The following is a 19,340-nucleotide window of genomic DNA, read 5'->3' as shown; positions in this document are numbered from 1 at the left end:
CACACACACACACACACACACACACACACACACACACAGAATGATCAGTATTAAATAAAATGTGTTCTTTGAGAGAACATCCAATCAAAACACCACATCATGAGGAAACACTGAAAATCTCCAAAACTTTGTAAAGGTTTAGTTTCCTCATGATGTACAGTTTTTTTCCACCAGTAAAAGGGCGCACACACACACAGTACACTTTTCCTGTTCCCTGCTTTTCCCCCAATTCTTTCACATAAATTCCAGAGCTAAACATGAAACCCTGTGAAACAGTGATATACATCACCATCTCCATTAACAAGCCCAATGATGCTCTCACACACACACACACACACACACACACACACACAAACACACACGCACGCTCCTCAGTGCCAACGAGAGAGTGAGGACATGTTACACAAACCTATACATTCATAACTACATGCATTTTCAATTCAAAATTTGCAAAAAATAATCCTTTAAGAAGAAACGGAGAACCAACATCACATTAATCTCTCAGCTCTAATCACAGTTTGCACTAAATCCTGTATTAGTCACTGCAGAAGAACTTTAGACTGCTACACCTACCTGAGAGCATGTGTCTGCTCTAACAAACACTGCATTTGTTCCTAATGCCTGTAAAATTCAGTAACTAATAAGCGAGTGAAATACGGACTTGGTCTTTATTGGAAAACTCTTGAAGGGCAAGATCAAGATAACGACTACTGGACTAAGCCCTGGTCCACATTCTACTGCCTACTGTAAAGTTGCTTAATGTTTAACCTGCAAAAAATTCCCATAAAACACACACAGCGCTGTGTAGTGACATAGCTATAGTTATTATTACATTCAGAAAATTCCCTTTCTAACTTCTCCACATGAAGGTCAACGTTAGAGGAGTTCCAGTAATTAGCAGTAAAAATGAAGCACTCTGGGAACTGCCTCAGGGTTCTGGTGTGGATTTGAAGTCTGAGCTCAAAGTAAGATGTGTGTCTACATATCAGGTGCTGATATGGGGGAGAGGAGACCTGTTTAGAGCTCCACAGAAACCAAGATCTTCTGCTTGAACTCATGTAAAGCATGTTCTCATGGAGTTGGTGATTTATATCTTGGCACATCTTCATGATCGATGCTCAGCAGAACCTCTGAGGCGTCTTGCCTCATCATCAGAGCCAGTTAGCTTGTTAGCAGTGTGTGTTTTTGACCGTGAATCTCCCCACGCACTGTTCACGTGATCAAGGAAAATCAATAAGTTTATTCATTCTGAATACAGTGGAATTTGTACAAGGTCACAGCGTGCGGGACGTTCCAAGATACTTTAGTGCTGCAACATGTCGCTTTTCCTCTGCCTTAATGAGAATGTGATTCTGGAGAGATATATATATATCATTAGATCTAACCTGAGGATCTCAAATAGCACTGGCTATTGAGTAAATTAGACAAGCAGTTCCACATCACCAACTTCCTGTTCCATCATGAAATTATCAAAATTTAGAATCGAGTTGTTTCATGACTTTTTGAAGCTTTTCAGAGGCGATACACACCGAGCACATACGTGTGTGTTACCTTATCACACACCCCTGTATCTGACACCAGCATTCCCTCCAGACACACACCTCACTCCAGACGAGTGTTAAATAATAAAATCCTGAAAACCAAAAAACACTGGAATAAAAAATACAAAAATCATACCAAACCTATAGGGAATAACTTAAAATTGGGTTCTTGGAGGAGTAACTGCACTATTGCACTCAAATTAAATCTCCTGCTTGACTGCCACTTAATCATGTGATGAACGCATCCCAAAGCGGCTTCCTATCAGACATCTGAAGCAGCTTCTGATAATCCTGCAGAACTGAACAAAAAAAAACCTGTATAAAAAACAAGAGGCATGTCAGTGATCCATGCAGCCATCTGGTAATGTGTTCGCGACAGACTGTTGAGAGAACAGACCATGTGTTCATACGGGATACGAAGATCCTCCATATGCAACATTAAACACGGCCAGGGACGAGTGTGTGTGGTGGTACTTTTTGTTTGGTTTAGTTTTTCATACTCAAACATTCAGTTTCTAGACAGAAGGATCGTGGCAGGATGTTCCGCCTCCCGTCCTTCTGATCCTGTTACCATGTGTAACATAATTTACATTCCCTAACTCGTGGCCAAAAAATATCTAAAAGATGAGAAGTGTGTGTAAAGCATGTAACGCTGAGGCTACTAACGAGTTCATTAAAATACAAACGTAAACAATCCGCTGATCTCTTTAAAAGGTTTAAAAATTTGAAGTTTCAGTGTTTAATATAAGAGATTTGTTCCATGCTAAGAATCGAGCATCTTTTAAATCACTTACATTACAGCACATTTCTCAGGTAACAAGAACGAAGATGGAAATGTCTTCATCCAGCTTTGCTAGTCTATTTATCCAGACAAAATCATGAGTAAATTCGAACATTAGGTTAGTAGCTGCACCATGGTTTAATATTACTGCACACCACAGCAATGTGCCGTAATAACGGCGTGCCAGGGGCAGAGTGGGTCCTGAAATCGCCACAAAACCATGGAGCACTAAATAATTAATGCAGCCTGTGGTTTTCCTTTTCTCAACACTCTTAAAAGGCACCTTTGTGCTAGAGAACGCTGTGGGCCTTAATAAAAACACTGCACAATGAGAGCTATTCTATACGGTCCCAGAGCTATGTTTATGCAGGATAACATATTGGCTGAAGTGAAGAAAGCACCAATCACAGCCCTCTCAGGCTGAGCACAACCACAACATGAACTGTGCTCTTCAGAAGCGCAGCAAAACCAGAAGAACTTGACTGACTTCAGGCCGGTGACTGTGACGCCCTCCGGCTCGTATGGAAATTCGGCGCAGGCTCAGAATCGTGTTTGTGTGTGATGAAAGTAGGATTGCGTTATTGTAGTCTGTGTCCAAATGAACTCACTTTAAAATAAGTCACGATGGAGTGTAATAGTTTCTGGTCTCCTTAGAAAACATGTTTGCTGAACCCTGTCTAACCCTCTTCTGCACAGGAGCACAGATTTAATGATGAAATTCCCAGATTTACACCACATCCATACGCAGATATGTTCAGCAGTGGCAAAGCCTGTCAAAAAGACACGCCTCCCCCGCAATTGCTGAGACACCGTAATACTGTTCCAGGATGAAGTTTATGGAGACCATGAGAATACTGTGCACTAAATCAGAAGCGTCTGGATTTTTATGCACATTTACACATTTATACTCCTGCCACTTGATTGGCTAATCGGATAACAGATCATCATCTAGATCCAAGGGCTTCAGGAACATAATGTTCATCACTTTGAATAAGCACAGCATGGATGTCAGAACTACAATAGCTGGCTTTCAGAAACTCCTGGGATTTTCACACACAGTGATCTCACAGCAGTAGGTGGCATCAACTTGTTGATGGGAGATTTGAGTAAACCATCGCTCACAAAAACTTCTCATGAACACGTCTTATCTTGAGCAGAAAGCACAATGTGGAGGTGAAATGTGCTACAGAAGATCATGCCAGCTTTGACTTGTCTCAGCCAAGAATATGATTTAGAGGCTACAGCGGGCAAATGCAGACCCCTCCTGGTCCTGGTCTGATGGTGTGATGTGAATAATAGCCGATTTATCATCTGCATAAAGGAGCATGAACAATAAAATAATCAGGGAGTGAAGATATGTTTCTGAACTGTATATCCAGAGGTCACATTATTGCACTACTCTGCTTCAATCCTATTTGTATTCAGCTACAAAACAAGTTATTACTCAGTAGAATGTACTAGAATGTTATTCCGGAGCAATAAATACTCCTCTGGGACCCACAAACACCAGCTACAGTTAATGCAGTCCAGTGCATAGTCCAGTTTTTGGTTCCCATTGGAAAATGATCCAGGAGTGAAGCACAGAGTGAAATTCCAGCAGTTGCTCATGTACAGGAGAACAAGAGTCACTTAAACATGACAGAGCGATAACAGGGCTCTTTCTGCTCTCTCTCTCACACACACACACACACACTCACACGTGCGCATACATGCCTACCACCCCTTGGCCTGGACCACTATCACATTCTGGCTCTGGTCGGTCACACACACACACACACACACACACACACACACACACACACACACACACACACACACTGAGTCAACAGAAAGTCCTCACACGGCGAACTGGTCAGTGAGGATGTTTCCTTTAATCTCTGTGCATGATAAACACTGATCGAGCCACATGGTTAATGATTGATCGCTCGAGCTGGTCTTGTCCACGTGATGCGATCAGGCATTTAACAGGCCACCAGGATGTGTGACGTGCAACAAACAAGTCTACACACGTACAAGATCACTGCTACGGTCGCGTTTGAGCGCGAGAGAATTCCTAGTGTCGGGGCCTCGTATATTTACACGATAGAGAAAAAACTAAATTGCAGTTCTGTCAGGTTTGGAACAACGTGCACTTTTACATGCATTAAATATTATCGTTAAATAATTAGTTAAAGAAATAAGTTCCAGCCAGTATAGAAAGTGCATGATGCAATACAATTTACACTGTAAACAAGAAGGTTATTTTCCACGTCTTCTAGTGACAAAATGGACGAGGGTTTGATTTTAAAACTCATGATCCCGTGCCGTCATGTTGGTTTGAAGGCACTTGCTGGACCAGCCAGCGTTCTCTAATAGGAATCCTGAGTTGCTTTGTTATCTTCATCTACACTATAATCGCTAGCTGTGATCTATAAACACCAATAAACACTGATATTAAACAATAGTTAGCTCAGTTAAACACAGTGCCGTGGCAGCGCATGTCAGAAGTCCTGGTTTCCCCTGAGCGCAGATATGTGCAGTGGAGTGTGCCCTTGTTTGTCCTTGTTTTTCAGACTTCCTTCATGAAACCACATCAGATGGTGGACAAGCTACAATAAATAAGTGTGTGTCCATGGTGTGTTTATACACTGCCATACTGGTATGGAAACTCATTGCCGAGTGCACCCTGGATAGACTCCATGATCCTGATCACGCAGGTCCAAAGATTAATGAATAGGCAATGGCCATGTGTTGAAATGCTCCCAAATCAATTGAGGTCGAAATTGTTTCAAAAACACAAAAGTGTTTCCAGTAATTGTCCTGATTCAGTAAAACACAAAACACATCAGCTGACTAGAAAACAGGACATGCCTACAGAATGACACACTGAATCCCTGTAAAGAAACACGATGGAGGAAAACACCACAAGGTCCAGACAGTGAAGCGCACTGCACACGTCTGCGCAGCTGAGTGCGGTAAACACTTTTCAGTTTCAGGATGACGGCAAGAAAAATCTCATTTCCATTCATTTAAACTTCATTAAAGGAAAACCAGAGGTTGTGAAACCCGAAACTAAAACAACGGAAGGGAAGTAAATTTGCTGAACTGGTCAGGAGGTTTATCAGTGTTTACAATCCAAACTGAATAAGCTGAATGGAAATTGATGACTATTATGAACTTGGCCAAAACGCGTGCAGGAGAAATCCAAAGGCGAAACAAAACAGCAGATGTTGTCATTCTGCTCTTGATGTGTTTTGGTCAGTTCTCCTCACGCACTTCTCACCAACGTGTTTCTGCTTCACAGCAACACACCAAACAGCTCGTCTTAAACACAACCTGACGTATGCTGTTGGCACACGTTTTCCTGCAGTGTCTTTCGTCTTCATGGTGATGGACAAAAAGCTGCAGCCTGAAATGGGCAGGTCCTGCTGCAAGAGGCTCTGATTTTCCTACAAGCTTCACTATAGAGACAAAGTTTGCATTTCATCCTAACAGACAACAGTTCATTTAAATCTCAGGTTGTTGGATTATAGAAGCAAAACAGCTGCCGAGTCGCAGGATTAAAAGAAATCTCCGCACCGAAACACATAAAATATGTTTGTATTACATTCTTAGCTTGCTAATCTGTCGGTTAGCTCTCTATTATCTTCATTCCTGTGAGCTTAGCGCTTGTGTGTCATGATGACGTGACAAAGTGACCTTAAGGAGAAAAACAATTACATGCGAGACTCTGTTCTCATTCACTATTTTCAGCATTACTTATTAATAATGAGACGTTGAACAGAGAAGGATAGAAAACAACAAACATTAGATATAAAGTTGAATGCAGTGCAGCAGACACGATCGGTCACATGGATGGATTAAAGCCATGTCGCAGTGGTCTCTTTATAGAGAGATAAATCCATGACTAATTCTCGCCTCATATTCATAAATTTTAATTTTCGTGACCTGTGGCTAGAGGGATGAAAAAAATGGCCAGGACTTGAAATTCCTACTAGGCTATTCAGGCCATGTCCTAGCTAATACGCTTTCATTTTAAAAACGCATACTTTTCTCTCCGTCCACATGACGCCGTTTTTCGGACAATAAAAACGTAGCTTTTTGAAAACGCTCTCCAAAGTGGATAAATGAAAACGACGTTTTTTTGCGTGTCAAAGCGAAGGCCATGACTTTTCAAAAAGCGGGAAAGTAAATAAATGCCAGGCAGACATGACGTATGTTTCGCTCATGTGCAGTACAGCGACGTGAGTGTTTTCAGACATTTCAGTGTGAATGAGCAACTTTTGGGAAATGACCGAAAACGAAAGTGTGGACATGGAGCATTTTTAGACGCCTTCCTTTTAGACGTTTTCTAATTTCTCCGTATTCGTGTAGAGGTGGCCTCAGAAAGTCAGACCCGAGTTCAGTACCATGTCATCATGGCCATTCGCAACATCAACAGAAATTAGTCAGTTTAACGAACGTTGTCACATTAGTTGGAAAAGACGATTAAAATAAACCTTGGATGCTGCTGAAGATGACGATGATTAATTAGATGATAATTCCCTGGGTTTTTTCTTTAATCACATTTAGTAGAAATGTCGTCACTTCTCACCTTTAGTTCTGTAAAGCAGTCAGTGTCGGTTAGAGACACACACGTTACCCCTGTGGAGCTCATGTCCAGACATGCCTCTCTACTGCACTCTGAAAAAAGCAGCTCATCCTCAGCAATTAAAAACAATAATGGGAAACTATGTGCTGGAGGAAACGAAGTAAATTTGAGGAGAAAATTGCCCTCGTGACTAATCCAATCCACCAATGAACATCCATAAGCTTGACACAAGCTGAAATTAGAGCTCGAGGGTCTCTTCACAATGTCTAGATGGCTCTTTTTTTGCAATATTGTTATCTGACACAGAAAGTCATCAGGCACGAGATATTCTGAAGAAATATGAGGGAACAGGGCGGACTGCTTATGGATGAGCCAGAAATGAGAGCTGAAATACTACAGGGTACGACGGCGGACACACTTTAATGACAACAGGCTGATCCACATCAGCGTCGCTCCTGACTGTAAACAAACGAATAGAACAAGGCTGGAGAAAGGCCTTTTTGATGAGCTCTTAGAGGCGAGGGCTGCTCAGGAAGTGCAGATGATTGAGGAAACGTCCGCTGCTTAGAAGCAGGAGGCCGAAGGGCCGTAAGGAATTGAGCACAAACACGAATGTGCACAGTTATAATATAAACTACACAACTCTCTCGCTGTGCTGTAATGGATATATGACAAATAAAGACTATTCTATTTTCCATCTGCTTTTTCTGGGTTCCATACGTTCATCTCCAGATCTGCTGGAACTAAAACCCATCCAGCAGTGTGAGGTGAGGAACATGATCACAGGCCATTCACACACTTTTACATCTGTATGGTTATACTACAGGAAGAAACCAAAGAAATTAATAACAACACAAACCCAGGATTAAACGAGAACGGAGGAACTGTACCACCTGATGACCTGGTGTTGTAATATCTGTGTCACATCTGCGGGTCCTGCTCGCCTTCACTCAGTACTTAGGCTCCTTGAATGTGTTCTTTGTCCTGAACTTCATTGCTTGGATTATTCATTTGCTCTGTATCAGACCATCTTCCCCAAACCCAAATTCAGGAATCCTTCAAATCTTTAACCGGCACTAGACAAACTTTCAGTATCAATTAAATCATATCTGAACACAGACTGAAAAAGCAGTGTGTTATGATAACTGCAGGCGTGTTAGCATGTGCACGCTAACTGCTAATAACGAACACTGTGTTTGAGGTGAATGTCTTACAATTGGTAATAGCTTCAAAATAAATAAATAAACACTCCTCTCAATCTGCAGCTTCTCAACTTCTCAACCATCAGTTCCTTCCCTGTGTATGGCGTGACGTAAAAGCAACTTCACTGAGTGGAAAGCAGTTTTGGCTTATGGGTGAAGATACAGACACGTGACCAGGTTATATCTAGAACATTAAACTAAATCACTGTTTCAAGCATGTAATCATCAACATTAGAGTCACCACTGATGTTAGCCGGCTACCACTACTCTGCTGTCATCTTCTGACGAGCTTAGTGCTCAGCTGATGATGTTGTGCATCCATTTCAGTCCAAAATGTTGCAGAAGGTCTATCCAGTAGAACATAACCTACACCCCGTCAGGCCTGTAACTGTCCTGGGAGTATCTTAATATGAACTTCGTGTGCATAGCAAACAAAACACACACGTTCATGGAGACGTCTATGTTCTTTAATACCTACAATGAACCCCTTAAAGTGCAAAACAGCATGATTACCACTTACAAGCCACCATGAAGATGTGGAACTCTCACACTTCGAACATAAAGGAATGTAGGAACGCTGGTGCACGCTGTAGTTCAGTAGCTGATATGCTAACGGTTAATACCCTCAGTGCAGATATGCTGATGACAAAAAGTATTATTATAATTATTATTAGACTTGAGACCATTACAGAAGCCAGATGCTCCTCAGATCATCTTTATTGATTACTTTGATCAATTTCTCAATTCCATCTTGGACTGAATATTAAAACTGTACCACCAGTGTAACAGACAGAAACTCAGAACCGCATTAAACAGTAGACAAAACGGCAGCACGAGTTATTAGAAATAAGTCCTTCTGTTTTTCAACATCAACCAAAGAAGGTCATTTGATGTGCAAATAAATACATCAATTAATCACCTCAATCATGATCGATGATTTTCACCAGAGAACCCATCACCCACGGCCTGGTGCTCACATGATTAAAACCACATTAGAGCGTTTAACTGGTTTGTAAAGGCCGGCGTATACGAGGGAACTGCAGAGAAAAACACGGATCATATAAAACCTTTACATGCTCGAGACAGGGCTTGTAAAATAACACTAATGTGGGTTATGGGAGAAATCCTGCAGAAGTGTGTGTGTGTGTGTGTGTGTGTGTGTGTTTACTCAGTACTTTACACACTTGCAGCAGATTGAATGTAAATCGAGGCATTTGGGTGTCAGTCTGCAATTGTTCTGAAAGTAAAGTCACTGTGAATGGAAAACTCTAATAAACAGGAATGTGGAAAGAACCTGGAGGTTTGAGGAACCTGCTCTGCAGCACCTCCTTCCTTCAGGAATTCAAACCAGCACAGAGCAGGACCTTCCCCAGGCTGAACAATTCCTCTGTTCACATGTGGAAAATGTCACAAATATGTTTAACTCGTTCAAAGCTCAAATTCTGAAGACGTTTAAATTGAGAGAAACTACAAACTATATTCGCTAAAGGTTTCCTCCAGGTGGAGGTTCTGACCTGTGTGCCCAAGAGCTACAGCACTTTACCACCAGAGACTGGAGTTCACTTCACAACACTGTAAACAACCACCAGCACAAACCTCCTCCTCCACTGGTGTTGTTTGAAGGTTCACACCGAACCTGATGTCCAGAAAGTCCAAAAATCCTGATTCACTCCGGACGGAAAAGGAGGTTTAGGAAAACACAAAGAAACTAAACAAACATTTGTTCGAGTGAAGAAGCAGCCGAGAGGATGGAAGAGTGCGTAATAAAGCGCGTGCGCGTTTCCTTTCGTAACGAGAGCGTTTTGGTACTTTGTAACGCAACAACCAACAAACAAACAAACAAGGAAACAAAGTAACGCTTACGCGCGCTCACCTTTGAAGTCCACGCGACTCGCGGTCGGTGTGAAGAAACGCGCTCCTGCAAATCCTCGCGCTCAGGACCCTCTCACACCATCTCCTGAATCCCACCAACAGTTATTTTCCTGCTCCCTGAAAAAAGACGGGAGGAGACGCGAGAAACCGGACACGGATACGTAAATCCGTAGCGTGTCTCTCTCTCCGTACAGAAGGGTTTTCTCCACAATCACGTGACCTGATTTACAGGTCCTTTCGGGTGTGTGCGCGCTGCACCTGGATCAGGCTTTAACCGCTACCGCACAGATCTTCTCCCTGGACTGGTTCTGCCTGGAGATCCGCAGGAGAACAGCGGGACAACAGAACTCGCCTCCCCCCCGAGCCCTTCTCTGATAGGCTGCAAAGGGCTGAGTTCCCTCGCGTTGGACTACACACTCACACACACTCACACTCAAACACACGGTGTAAAACTAGGGAGCAAGACGGGGTGGGGTGAAAAGTTGTGAATAGTAATGAGGGAGTGGGCGTGGCTACGGGGACTTCATTAGTATATAATAAAACATAAATGTTGAACTCTTTAGAATTCCTGCGAGTTTTCCCCAACATTCATTCTCTCTCTCTCTCTCCCTCTCTCCCCCTCTCCCCCTCTCTCTCTCACGAAGGAGAAGCTTTTCACCGCCTTCTGGAACAAAAGCAGTCTCTTCTCTTCCTGTTCTAATCTCATGATGACTGTTTTTGCAAAGGTTTAATCCACATTTATCCTCTCAAGAGGTTTTTCTCAAATCTTCTTCAAATGGACATGATGTGTTTGAGAGAATTTACTGTACATCAGAGTGTTACAGGAGCTCCTTAAAGATGGGGTGATGAAGCTCAAAGGGCTCCTGGGGACGGTGGGTGTGGCTGTGTGGTCACGTGACGGACAAGGGTTTATTATCTTGCGATAGGCACTTAATGTCCCCAATCAGATATTAATACCTGGCAGGGTTGAGTCTGGATGGCGTGTTCGAGAGAGAGAAAAAGAAAGAGAGAGAGAGAGAGAAAGAGAAAGAGAAAGAGAAAGAATGTGTGTCACTTCGGTCAGACTTTTATATCTTGAGATCAAGTTTGACCTTGTGAGGACATTTAGTTAGTACCCAAATGGATAATAAAAAAATTGAGGTTACCAGAAGTTCCGCTTGGGGTGTAGATGTGGTCATAGGGTTAATTACCTGCAACAGGTGTGTGTGTGTGTGTGTGTGTGTGTGTGTGTGTGTGTGTGTGTGTGTGTGTGTGTGTGTGTGTATGTGTACAGATGCTCTTTTTTTTATTTCTGAGAACCTTCTCATTTTTCTATAAAGACATGGGCAGGGGTGGTGGTGGTGGTGGGAATGTGTCTGTGGTGGCGGTGGGGGGTTGGCGCTGGGGGGCATGGTGAGGCTGAAGAATAATGATGGCTGTCATGAAAAGTGAGACAGGTCCATGCCTGCACACTTTACATGCTGAGTATTCTATAATTGGAGCCCTTTGTTAGAGTGGAACAGCAAAAACCCGCCACTTCTGTCACTCTCAATTGAGCTGTCACACTCCTATTCACCAAATCCTGAAAAATAACTGGGGGAAAGAACACAGTCTCATTACAGCTCCAACTGCTCTGGATTGCTCCATATGCAGGTGGCATCAACACCGTTTTCCAGTTTTCCAAATGTTGTTATTGATTAATCAACAATATACAAAAAAAACCCCTCGTATTATTCAAATTAAACATACTCTATATGCTATTGGGTGAAGGAAAGGTTTACAAACGGTGTAATCGCGATGCCCTCTACTGTCGAAAAACAGAACAACACCTCCAGTAAACCAGGACTATTATCACAAAGATGTTTGTTTACTGACCACATTTTACAGCTGTTTTGGTCATTATTTTACTTATGCATGTTGTATCCTGAGCTTGTGCATAATGTTCACAAACAGACATCATGACGTGAACCAGATGCACAGACACTCTAAATGTTGTGAGGCAGGAGATGAAAGGAAAAAGGGAGGAGAAGGTTGTGGATAATAAAGGGGCTATTTTTAGGCATGCATAATGATCTGATTTTTCTTTCCCCTCTTCCTTTGGGGAGCAAACGGATTGCTGTCAATGTGATACACTGAAGAATATCTTTTACCTGTACAGAAAATCATTAGTCCTGTTTTCTAAGTGTATAGAGTTCCAACATATAGAGGCACAAAGTTTAAGGTGCAGTGGCATTTATTTTGGTCTGGAAGTCCATGTTTCATCAAACTAGCAAAGCTTCGATGGAAAACTCTAATGTGGAAACAAAACTAGCAATTACTTTTCTTTCTTTATCCAGTCTGAAAAGGGTTTTTGGTTAGTGGGCCAACAAAATTGCTGGTTTATTGTGAATGCTCTGGAGTTTTTTTTCTGTTTAGAAACACATGAGTCTTTTTATAAATATGGGGATTTGCTGACTGTAGTGAAAGGCATGTTTGTCTGATATAATCCTGCTGTCCATAAGTACTGGCTCAACAAAATCAAGGCTGATATTCTTTTGTAAACTCTACACAAAGCTGAAGATGATGTAATAATTACAAGTATATACTTCGAATTCTATACATTTTTTGCAACTGAATTTTCACATACACAAATCCATTAATCAGATATTTAAGAATACGAACAGCTGTACTGCACACATTCCACATACCTGTGCCTCATCGGTGTCCTCGTTTTAAAACCATGAGAGATGACTGATTAACATGCTAATAAAAAAAGAAAGGATGTTGAAGGACCTGTTTAAAACCTGTTAGCAGAATCTGCAGGCAATTATTCAATTTTAATGCTGCGTTCATCTGATCTGAATAGCAGCAGTTCTCTTTTACTGAATTATTTTATTAAAGCATTGAGCTCTCAAGCTCTTTCTCACACACACACACACACACACACACACACACACACACACACACACACACACACACACACACACACACACTGTTCACTGTTAAAGGATTTTTAAATAAGCTTCTCTAATATATGAAATCAGTTCACTTATATTACGGTTATTCATCTGACTGACTGAGTTTTTATAGCTGGTTGACATCAAATAATTGATTCTGCAGTGCAGGAAAAAAAAATCCAATAAAAATGTTATGAATCTTTCATCAGCGTGAATATTGTCTGTTAGCTAACCTTTAGCGCCAAACTAATACATTTATTCATACTGAAACTTTTTTATGTCTTTTAAGACATGATAGAATATTTATTATAAAGAATGAAACTCTATATACTGTATATTATACACTCACTGCTCCTCACTGCTCCTCACTGCTCTTACTGCTCCTCATTGCTCCCACTGCTCTCACTGCTCCTCACTGCTCTCTCTGCTCCTCACTGCTCTCTCTGCTCCTCACTGCTCCTCACTGCTCCCACTGCTCCTCACTGCTCTCTGCTCCTCATTGCTCGTCACTTCTCTCATTGCTCCTCACTGCTCCTCACTGCCTCACTGCTCCTCACTGCTTTCTCTGCTCCTCTCTGCTCCTCACTGCTCCCATTGCTCTCACTGCTCCTCACTGCTCTCTGCTCCTCACTGCTCTCACTGCTCCTCACTGCTCTCACTGCTCCTCACTGCTCTTACTGCTCCTCACTGCTCCCACTGCTCTCATTGCTCCTCACTGCTCTCTCTGCTCCTCACTGCTCTCACTGCTCCTCACTGCCCTCTCTGCTCCTTACTGCTCTCACTGCTCCTCACTGCTTTCACTGCTCCTTACTGCTCCTCACTGCTCCCACTGCTCTCACTGCTCCTCACTGCCTCTGCTCCTCACTGCCTCACTGCCCTCTGCTCCTTACTGCTCTCACTGCTCCTCACTGCTTTCACTGCTCCTTACTGCTCCTCACTGCTCTCACTGCTCTCACTGCTCCTCACTTCTTAACTGTATGAATTGCACAAGATGTTGGAAATGTTCCTCTGAAACACCAGGTTCATGTTTATATGATTGTATCACATTATTGGTGATTTTTCTGCTGTAAATTCATACTGCAAATCGCCCACTGGAGATGGCAATTGGATTTAAATCTGGTGATTGGGAAGGGCAGGAAATACACAAATAATATTGATGAAATCAGTTTAAAAAGGCTTTTGACTAAAAGACAGGAGGTGAAGCTGGAGGTAGCAGAGCTGAAGATTCTGAGATGTTCATTGGGAGTGATGATGATGGACAGGAAACAAAGTTTATTAGAGGGACAGCACATGTAGGATGTTTTAGAGACAAGGTGAGGGAGGTGAGATTGAGATGGTTTGGACATGTGGGTATTTCGGTGGGAGAATGCTGAGAATTGAGCCACCAAGATGGCGGAAAAGAGGAATGCTAAGGAGAAGGTTTATGGATGTGGTGATGGAAAACATGCAGTGGAGACCCCTAATGGAAGAGGGGCTTGGTGTTCAAAGCATTCCAAAAAGAGCATTCCTCACACCATTACACAACCCCCACCAGGCATGTGTATGCACCAGGAGTCATGCAGTGATTGGAGATTTCTGATGCTGCCAATCAATCTTCAGGGAACCTGTGCCTGATGTCACCTCAGATTCCTGGTCCTGCCTCACAAGAATGGAAACTTTTGTAAAAAAAAAACTACTGAAACGCTTGACTTCCCTGCATGATCCTTTTTTTTTGCATTGCATTGCACTGCTACAGGGGAACAGGGTTGAGTCTACGTATATCAAGAGAGAGTCTTACATCAATATCATCTTTGCCCAAGACCTACAAATACTGAATCAGTGTTGTTTTATTGATTAAAGCACAAACATTCTCTCCTTTCAACTAAAACCATTTCCTGTATGGTTAAAAATCGTCAAGCAATGTGGAATTCTGCACATGTCTGTATAAGGTTTCTCCTAAGGTTTTCGGTTTCCTCTCATCTTCCTGAAACAGGCTTATAGGTAAACGTTTACAGCATTTAGGAGACACCCTTTACCCAGGCCTGAAGAGCAGCTTAGTGGGGATGTGAACATCTCACACCAAGCTACCTCTACTACTCTAGATATAAATATGTGCATCCTCTCCAATGTGTTTTCCTAGAATATATTGCTGATTCATGATAACACTGATGGGAATAGTTACTGAAGATGAATACATTTACAAGCGTTATTTAATAACATAATAATACAGTACATCTATAAACAAACTTTTGAGTTGCCATTTTGAGGTTCTCTACTTAGCGATAAATATACTGTATGGATTATAGACCTCTTACTTTTCTTCAATGTGTTCACTTACAAAATGGTAACAGATGCAGTTGTAATTGACTGAAACACATGTACTCAAATACTTCACTAAAATTACAGTCTAATAGTAGTCAAATTGTTTTGGATGTAACATGCCTTTATCTAAATCAGGCCCAACTACAGGTTTACACATATTCAGGCATGGAGCAAAGCAGATGAGGGTTATGAACTCATGCCCAAGGGATCAGCAGTGGCTTTCTGAAAATCCAGGGATTTCTGCTCTTTCACTTTCCAACGTTAGGATTACAAAACTATGAACCACACAGTGTGCACTGTGAACACAAAATAGATTTATTTTCACTTACATTTATGGCATTTGGCAGATGGCTTTATCCAGGGGACTAACAATTATCTCACCTGAGCAAGTGAGGGATAAGGTGAAGCTACCACTTCCCTCTTAAATCCCTTCTTTATTAGATAATCAAAATAGTCAATATTGCATTTTAGGATATTTGGACATTAATAGTGAATATTAATCTTTTTCATATCTCTGCATCGAGCTTTGCATGTTCTCCCCTCTCCCTCTCCCAAATCCATAGTAGGTTGTGTCTCATCCAAAGAGTATTTCTTGTTTCCCAGGATAAGCCCTGGATCCAGCATGACCCTAATGATTTTGAACAGATCATTCATCTAGACAGCATTTTGATCCTCTTTGTCCCCCTTTCACTTCACATTTCTGGTCACTAGATGTCGCTACAGGCGAGCAATTTGTTTCCTCACAGGTCCTTACAAATCATAGTTTTTCTCGAACAGTCCTTTATTTTTTTTTCCCTCTAAACCGCCTGATAAAACTCATGAAGGACTTGCTAATGAAACAAGAAGTACTTGTGCATGGATTTTCCAGAAAAGGGCCTGGGAACTCGCTCCTTTCTAAACCTGTGGTGCAGAGATTTAAAGTTGTTGGTGTATCTGGATATCTGACCCTGACTTTTCTCATTTCTTTCTTGCTATAATTCTATTTCATTAAACTGTCTGTCTCATGACGGTGAAGTCTGTGCAGTCTGTGTTTGGATCCGTGATGCAGAACGTTGCCACATATGGTACTGATAGTGCATTCCTCGCTGTTTAATGAACTTTCATTCCTTCTTGTTTGACAGGAAATCCAAACATTTTTTTTTTTACTTTACTCCTTTTCCAAGTTGCCGTGGTTCCATCATTTCATAGTTTTCTTCACATTCTCTGAATCCTACCACCTAAAAAAAACATGCTAGAAAAGACAAGCGGGGTGTGTGTGTGTGTGTGTGTGTGAGAGAGAGTTTTACAGGCTCTATCAGTGAAAAAAGAATTGTAAGCTGATATAATGTAATGAAATATCTCAGATTAGATTATTCTCTTGTATATATACTGGATATTTGCATATTTGTGTCGTTGTCGATTGATTGAAGCTCATATATCCTCCTCAGTGCCGTTAGAGAGGTCAGACTGTTCCAGACAGAATCACTGATGGATGTGGGACATATTGTAGGAGCAGTGTTCGTTTACACAAAGACACAGATGCACTTTCACATATGTGGGCACTTCACCTGGATCACAAAGTTTCTCAGGGACACATCAGGCTTCGTTGTTTCGAGTGTTTTGATGTCTGGGTCATAAATCCTGCTAGAAACCATTAAGTGAAGATCATTTGTAATGCATTTCGGAGAAAGCCAAGTCATCAACAGGAGGTTATTTCCCGTTGCCTCTGGTGAAACTCAAACATTGTCTGTCATCTCTTCTCACAAAAAAAAAAAATACTTGGCCCTGTGAACAAATAATCTACAGAGTAATCCAGGAGCAGTAAAACAAGGACAATGGATTTCTGTTATGTTTCATCCCTCAGAAAGTGTTTCTGAGTATAAGTGCACAAAGCAACACTATCCAGACAAAAGCATGTGGACACTCGACCATGACACATGTATGTATTTGCTGATAACCTCATTCAGAAATCATCACTCTTCTTCTGTGAAGCCTTTCCACTGGATTTTTGGGCCGTGGCTGCGGGGATTAGTGATTATTCAGCTACTAGTGAAGTCAGACACTGATGTTGAAGAGGAATTGAGGAAGTATGGAGTTCAGTTAGTGTTCCAGTTCATTATAAAGGTGTTCAGATGGGGTTCTTCTTTCACTCCAACCTTCACACAGACAAATCATGTGTAAAGGAGCATCATCATGCTGGCACACTGTGCAGAATTGTAAAGCCAAAGTGTATTTAAACGTGTTATACAATTTAGTACATCAAAATGTTTTGCAGCTACAGTTTAGGAAACAACTGCATTCAAACAACTGCATGATCAGAAAAGTTCAGTCCAGATTAAACAACAGTCAGAATCAATGCCAGTAATAACGACAAGCTCTGAGATGTAACTAGTAAAAGTGTCTGAACAGACAGTCAATCTATCCAGGGAGATGTGTTTGTTTTCTCAGATAAGCCCCTCAACAGCTTACGTGTTTCATTTTCCTAAGACGATGATGACGCATGTTAGACATGTCATCTGATGAGAATCAGGAAAGTTCTCAAAGTTTCTGGGTTTGAACCCTGAACCCTGCAGCCCAGTTTGGGCCTGCATGGGTATCACCACAAGCCCCTTTGATGGGTCACACATGGTTCGCTTCCTGTTTCACTTCCTGTGTCATTGGAAAGAGGAGTTCGAACTTAAGAGGGGATGTGAATGTCTGCACACACACAAACACATGCGCAGAATCCCAGCTGACCTGTTGACCCTTTTCCCTCCTCCGACAAGCACCCTCGCTTCCTTTAATCACACACACACACACACACACACACACACACACAGAGCTTTGTGAATACACAAAACTCTGAAAGATTTCATCTTTAGTAGAAGTCCCCAGGCAATTGATGACCCCTTTGACCCCTGTCCCTGGAGGCCAATTCTCTTTGTGTATCTTCCATACTTCATTTCCATCAGTTCCACCAAACTAGACTTTTTTCAGACTTTGTGTTTGAGTAGTTATACACTACCACAGGAAGACAATGGTTTAGTTTCAGATTGTACTTACATTCCAGCCTCATCACTTTACTGTTCTCATTTCTTATAGATGATTCATCTTTTACATTGAGAACTTGTTCAGGTCAAGAACATCATCATGATCATCAGGGAATATGTGGATTCTTTTTAAATTAAGTGCGAATGAAGTGTTGAGATCTATTGACTTTAGTCTTGTTTATTGCCAACTAGTGACTCAGCTGACCGGGCATCAAGGTGTCAGGAAGAGAAGAACCGTGATGCGTACATCGAGAGAAATCAAACACCTGATCATTTATTTTCTATCCATTTTTTGTTTCTGAACAGCAGAAATTCTGATTCGAAAAATCTCACCAATCGTGGCGAGTTCTGGATCGCTGACTCGTGTCTGTTCTCATTTGATGAGATTCAGAATCTTCATGGTTTTGATTAAAGAAAATAAAAGAATCTGGATTTAAAAGGAACATTCTGTAGGTACATTAATAGCTCATTCTTGCAGTTTTTCAAATATATAAAAATAACACACAATGCCACTGATGTGAAACCAGAAAAAATAGAGCAAACTTTTGAGTAAAGTGAAAATGGAACTATAATTCCCATGTCTCGGTTATTTGGCAGGGGTCATGATGAGGGCATGGGAGCACTGGATTTCTCCCAGTGGCAGCATGTAATAAAAACTAACATGCTACAAAACAGTGTAAAAAATGTATAGGTATTTATAGAAGAGGCTTTATTATTATTATTATTATTATTATTATTATTATTATTATTATTATTATTATTAATATTTTCTGTTTATGTATAAGCCCTATAAATGTATGATCTGTTACCATTCAAACATTACCACAATTCTGCTACAGCAGTTCATCCAAATAAAACCAGATGCAGCCATTTTAGAAATCTAGAGTGTAAAAGGGAATAAAATGCTCCTGTTCTCAAATCCGTTCTTCACCTGACCAACATTGAATGTGACCCACTGGCTCCATTCTTCTACAGCACATCCTTCATCCAACTGTCGCAATCACGCGGACTGAGCACCAGAGAAAAGAGGAGGAGGGACGAGGAGAAGGAGGAGGGATGGAGGAGAAGGAGGAGGAGTGGAGGAGAAGGAGGAGGGATGGAGGAGAAGGAGAAAGAGGTGTCTGGTATGAAAAGCCTCGGGGGCCAAAGC

The 19,340-nt window shown here is 41.6% G+C and overlaps 1 protein-coding gene across 4 annotated transcripts in view; it reads right to left on the bottom strand.

Annotated features, from left to right (window-relative positions):
• plxnb2a.1 (plexin b2a, tandem duplicate 1) overlaps nt 1–10,416 on the bottom strand; it is a 68,967-nt gene extending 58,551 nt beyond the window's left edge. For 3 of the 4 annotated variants that reach the window (XM_046872634.1, XM_046872636.1, XM_046872635.1), the window contains exon 1: nt 9,968–10,416. The gene's annotated coding sequence lies outside the window, so the exon portion shown is untranslated. Of the gene's footprint in view, nt 1–9,957 lie in introns of all 4 variants that reach the window. The other variant, XM_046872637.1, reaches the window with a different exon arrangement.
• Between the last annotated feature and the right edge of the window lie 8,924 nt (nt 10,417–19,340).

This window comes from Silurus meridionalis, chromosome 18, assembly GCF_014805685.1.
Source record: "Silurus meridionalis isolate SWU-2019-XX chromosome 18, ASM1480568v1, whole genome shotgun sequence".
Lineage (NCBI taxonomy): Eukaryota > Metazoa > Chordata > Actinopteri > Siluriformes > Siluridae > Silurus > Silurus meridionalis.
Note: the sequence above shows the minus strand (reverse complement) of the source record. Positions and strands in the feature narration are given on the sequence as shown.